The sequence below is a fragment of the Grampus griseus genome (assembly GCF_964374135.1).
Source record: "Grampus griseus genome assembly, chromosome: 1".
NCBI lineage: Eukaryota > Metazoa > Chordata > Mammalia > Artiodactyla > Delphinidae > Grampus > Grampus griseus.
In genome coordinates this window covers 140,014,156-140,020,155 of record NC_139017.1, presented here as the reverse complement: position 1 = coordinate 140,020,155, position 6,000 = coordinate 140,014,156, and positions in this window count along the sequence as shown.

Below are 6,000 nucleotides of genomic sequence, written 5' to 3'. Positions count from 1 at the left end.
GGTATACACAAATCAACTGGATGTAAACCATGATATCAAAAACAGTAATTGTGAAGGGAGGAAAATACAAATGCACAGTTTTTACAGTGCATTTGAAATTAAGAGATCAGCAACTTAAAACAAGCATGTATATATAGACTGCTATACAAAAACCTCATGGTAACCGTAAACCAAAAATCTATAATAGATACAAAAAAAAGAAAAAGGAATTCAAACATAACACTAAAGAAAGTTATCAAATCACAAGAGAAGAGAAGAAGAAAGTGAATAAATCAAAAAACGAATCCAAAACAACAAAATGGCAATAAGAACGTACATATTGATAATTACCTTAAATATAAATGGACTAAATGCTCCAACCAAAATACATAGGCTGGCTGAATGGATACAAAAACAGAACTCATATATGCTGCCTACAAGAGACTCCTTTCAGATCAAGAGCCCCATACAGACTGAAAGTGAGGGGATGGAAAAAGGTGTTCCATGCCAATGGAAATCAGAAGAAAGCTGGAGTAGCAATACTTATATCAGACAAAAGAGACTTTAAACTGAAGACTATTACAAGAGACAAAGAAGGACACTTCATAATGATCAAGGGGTCAATCCAAGAAGAAGATATAACAATTGTAAATATATATGTACCCAACATAGGGAGCACCTCAATATATAAGGCAAATGTTACCAGACATAAAAGGGGAAATTGACAGTGACACAATAATAGTGGGGAACTTTAAGATCCCACTTACATCAGTTGATAGATCATCCAGACAGAAAATCAGTAGGGAAACACAGGCCTTAAAATGACACATTAAACCAAATGGACTTAATTGATATGTATAGAGGATTCCATCTGAATGCAGCAGAATACACATTCTTTTCAAGTGCACATGGAACATTATGCAGGATAGATCACATGCCAGGCCATAAAATAAACCTTGGTCAATTTAAGGAAATTGAAATCATATCAAGCACCTCTTCTGACAAGAGTGCTCTGAGACTAGAAATCAACTACAAGAAAAAAACTGTAAAAAACACAAACACATGGCGGCTGAACAATATGCTACTAAACAACCAGTGGATCACTGAAGAAATCAAAGAGGAAATCAAAAAATACCTAGGGACAGATGAAAACACAGTGATCCAAAACCTATGGGATGCAGCAAAAGCAGTTCTAAGAGGGAAGTTTATAGTTACACAAGCTTACCTTAGGAAACAAGAAAAAAATCTCAAATAAACGACATAACATTACACCTAAAGCAACTAGAGAAAGAAGAATAAACAGAACCTGAAGTTAGTAGAATGAAAGAAATCAAGATCAGAACAGAAATAAATGAAATAGAGACTAAGAAAACACTAGAAAAGATCACTGAAACTAAAAGCTGGTTCTTTGAAAAGATAAACAGAATTGATAAACCTTTAGCCAGACGCAGCAAGAAAAAAAAAGGGAGAGGGCCCAAATCAATAAAATCAGAAATGAAAAAGGAGAAGTTACAACCGACACTACAGAAATACAAAGGATCATAAAAGACTACTATGAACAACTATATGCCAATAAAGTGGACAACCTAGAAGAAATGGACAAATTCTTAGAAAGGTACAATCTCCCAAGGCTGAACCAGGAAGAAATAGAAAATATGAACAGACCAATTGCCAGTACTGAAATTGGATCAGTAATTTTAAAACTCCCAACAAACAAAAGTCCAGAACCAGATGGCTTCACAGGTGAATTCTACCAAACATTTAGAGAAGAATTGACATCTCTCCTTCTGAAACTATTCCAAAAAAGTGCAGAGGAAGGAACCCTTGCAAACTCATTCTGTGAGTTTACCATCACCCTGATACCCAAACCAGACAAAGATATAAGAAAAAAAGAAAATTACAGGCCAATATCACTATGATGAACATAGATGCAAAAATCCTCAACAAAATGCTGGCAAACCAAATCCAACAATACATTAAAAGGATCATACACCATGATCAAGTGGGATTCATCCTAGTGATGCAAGGATTTTTTAATATCTGAAAATCAATTGGTGTAATACAACACATTAACAAATTGAAGAATAAAAAGCATATAATCATTTCAGTAGACACAGAAAAATCTTTTGATAAAATTCAACATTCATTTGTGATAAAAACTCTCCAGAAACAGGCACAGAGGGAACATATTTCAACATAATAAGTCAATATATGACAAACCCACAGCTAACATTATACTGAATGGTGAAAAGCCGAAAGCATTTCCTCTAAGATCAGAAACAAGATGAGGATGCCCAGTCTCGCCACTCTTATTCAACATAGTTTTGGAAGTCCTACCCACAGCAATCAGAGAAGAAAAAGAAGTAAAAGGAATAGAAAATGGAAAGAAAGACATAAAACTGCCACTGTTTTCAGATGACATGATACTATACATAGAAAATCCTAAAAACACCACCAGAAAACTACTAGAGTTGATGAACGAATTCAGTAAAGTTGCAGGATGCAAAATTAATACACAGAAATCTGATGCATTTCTATACACTAACAGCGAAATAGCAGAAAGAAAAATTAAGGAAACAATCCCATTTATTATCACATCAAAGAGAATAAAATACCTAGGAATAAACCTCCCTAAGGGAGGCAAAAGACCTGTACTCCAAAAACTATTACGGTGCTGATGAAAGAAATTGAAGACAGCATAAACAGATGGAAAGATATATTGTGTTCTGGGATTGGAAGAATCAATATTGTTACAATGATCATACCACCCAAGGCAATCTACAGGTTCAGTGCAATCCCTATCAAAATACCAATGGCATTTTTCACAGAAGTAAAACAAATAATTTTAAAATTTGTATGGAAACACAAAAGAATACTTCTTGAAATAGTCAAACAATCTTGAGAAAGAAGAATGAAGCTGGAGGAATCAGCCTCCCTGACTTCAGACTATATACTACAAAGCTACAGTAATCAAAACAGTAGGCACTGGCACAAAAACAGACCTATAGATCAGTGGAACAAGATGGATAGCCCAGAAATAAACCCATGCAGTTATGGTCAGTTAATCTATGACAGAGGAGGCAAGAATGTACAGTGGAAAAGGCAGTCTCTTCAATAAATGGTGCTGGGAATACTGGACAGCTACATGTAAAATAATGAAAATAGAACATTCACTAACACCATATACAAAAATAAACTTAAAATGGATTAAAGACCTAAATGCAAGACTGGTTACTATATAACTCCTAGAGAAAAACATAGGCAGAGCACTCTTTGGACATAAATCACAGCAATATTTTTTTTGGATGTCTCCTCAAGTAAAGGAAACAAAAGTAAACAAATGGGATCTAATTAAACTTAAAAGCTTTGGCACAGCAAGGGAAACCACCAACAAAATGAAAAGACAGCCTACTGAATGGGAGAAATATAAACAGCTCATACAACTCAACAGCAGAAAGACAAACAACCTGATTAAAAAATGGGCAGAAGAATTGAATAGACATTTTCCAAAGTGGAAATACAGATGGCCAACAAGCACATGAAAAGATTCTCAGCATCACTAATCATCAGAGAAATGCAAATTGAAACCATAATGTGATAGCACCTCACACTTGTCAGAATGGCTATCATTGAAAAGAACACAAATAATATGTGTTGGAGAGGGTGTAGAGAAAAAGGAACCCTCCTACACTGTTGGTGGGAATGTAAATTGGTGCAGCCACTGTGGAAAACAGCATGGAGATTTCTCAAAGAACTAAAAATAAAACTTCCGTATGACTCAGCAGTTCTCCTAGTTATATATCTGAAAAAGCCAAAAACACTAATTTGAAAAGATACATGTTCCTCAGTGTTCACAGCAGTGTTATTTATAATTGCCAAGGTATGGAAGCAACCTAAGTGTCCAGCAATAGATGAATGCATAAAGAAGATGTGGTATAGACATACAATGGAATACTACACTACTCAGCCATTAAAAAGAATGAAATTTTGCCATTTACAGCAACGTGGATGGACTTGGAGGGCGTTATGCTAAGTGAAATAAGTCAGACAGAGAAATACAGATATTATATGATATCACTTATATGTGGAATCTCAGAAATACAGCAAACTAGCAAATATAACGAAAAAGAAGCAGATTCCCAGATATAGAGAACAAACTTGTGGTTACCAGTGGAGAGAGAGACAGGGGAACTATAGGGGTCAGGGAGTGGGAGGTACATACTGTTGGATGTAAGGTAGGCTCAAGGATGTATTGTACAACGTAGGGAATACAGCCGATAGTTTGTAATAACTGTAAATGGAAAGTAAGCTTTAAAAATTGTATAACATTTTTTTAATTAAAAAAATTTAAAAATAAGCTATAAAGGAAAAAGTAAAGAAAGGTTTTAGAACAAAGAAGCTGTAAAGTGCTTGCCTGCAGAGGGAGGCGTGATGAGAAGGAAGTCTTTACCCCCCACAGAACCTTAGAGAGTCTTGTGATGTGGAGGCTCTAGGGATCTCTAAAGTCTTAGTTGAGGTGGGGTGTTGAAAACGGAGATTGTTTGCTACGAGTGGTTTAATTTTGCAGGTATTCTACCTTATCTTTTGTAGTCAAGTGACTTTCCTCATTGTCCTGCAGGAGACTAGAGGGTTATTTTCTGGTAGAAATGGATTATGAAAGCTTTGAATTGAGGAATTCCAGGCATATCCGAAGGTGAAGATGAGGTACAGGGTTGAAAGTAGATTAACTAAGGAAAATGTAGTGTGAAGTCATAAATGTGAAGTTGAGAGGAGTCACCGTCTTTTTTTGTTTGTTTGTTTTTGTGGTACGTGGGCTTCTCACTGCTGTGGCCTCTCCCATTGTGGAGCACAGGCTCCGGACGCGCAGGCTCAGCGGCCATGGCTCACGGGCCCAGCTGCTCCGCGGCATGTGGGATCTTCCCGGACCGGGGCACGAACCCGTGTCCCCTGCATCGGCAGGCGGACTCTCAACCACTGCGCCACCAGGGAAGCCCCGAGTCATCGTCTTTTATGATTCTCCTTTAGCCACACTTAAGCTGCTTAGGGGAATGTATGGAGTAGGTAGACAGTTGGAGTTAACCAGGTTTGAGACTTTCCCAGCTGAGGCTAGAAGGTCAAAGGGATCTAATTCCAGAAGGAAGACCTATGATTTTTGAGACAGTTACATAATATTATTGGACTTGCCTCACACATTAAAATAGACACACATACTCAGAATTTGAATTTGAATTTATAGGGTTTATTTTATTTGTTTATAAAACTCTTTAATTGGCTAGATATGAGAGGTATTACTTTGACCTCATTCTCATTTTTGACCTTGGAATTTCTATCCCATACAGCCCTTTCATACTTCTGATATGATTTAGTCCTTTATTTGATAGATGTTAAGTCTGTTTCTTAGCATCAGCAGCACTTCTCATTTAGAGTGTATAGCATGTACATATTTTTTCAGGTTCTCAAGACAGGAAAATCTTTCATCAGTGATTTCCATTCCATATTTTTTATTGTTCTCTGAAAACTTGAATTTCCAGCCTTTTAGAATACTTGCTTATTATTTTAATAAGCACATCATTTTCACATCAGATAGAATTACATTTGTAATAATGTCAGGAAACATATTTTTTTAGTGCCTCAGTTTATCTTTAAAATTAAGTGATGTTTGGATTTCCCTGGTGGTCCAGTGGTTAGGACTTTGCCTTCCAATGCAGGTGGTGCAGTTTCAATCCCTGGTCGGGGAGCTAAGATCCCAGGCCAAAAAAAACTGAAACATTAAGCAGAAGCAATATTGTAACAAATTCAATAAAGACTTTAAAAATGGTCCACATCAAAAACTAAATCTTTAAAAAAAAATTAAGTGATGTTTATTAGATCATGTCTGAGATACTCTCCTGTTTTGAAAATGCTGTGATTGTAGGTTAGATACTTTATACAGATAATATGAGATACTTAGTTTTATTCTGATTAGTTTCAACTGCTAATCCATTGCTTCTAAGCCGTGGAGGAGGGCTGAAATCATAAGGG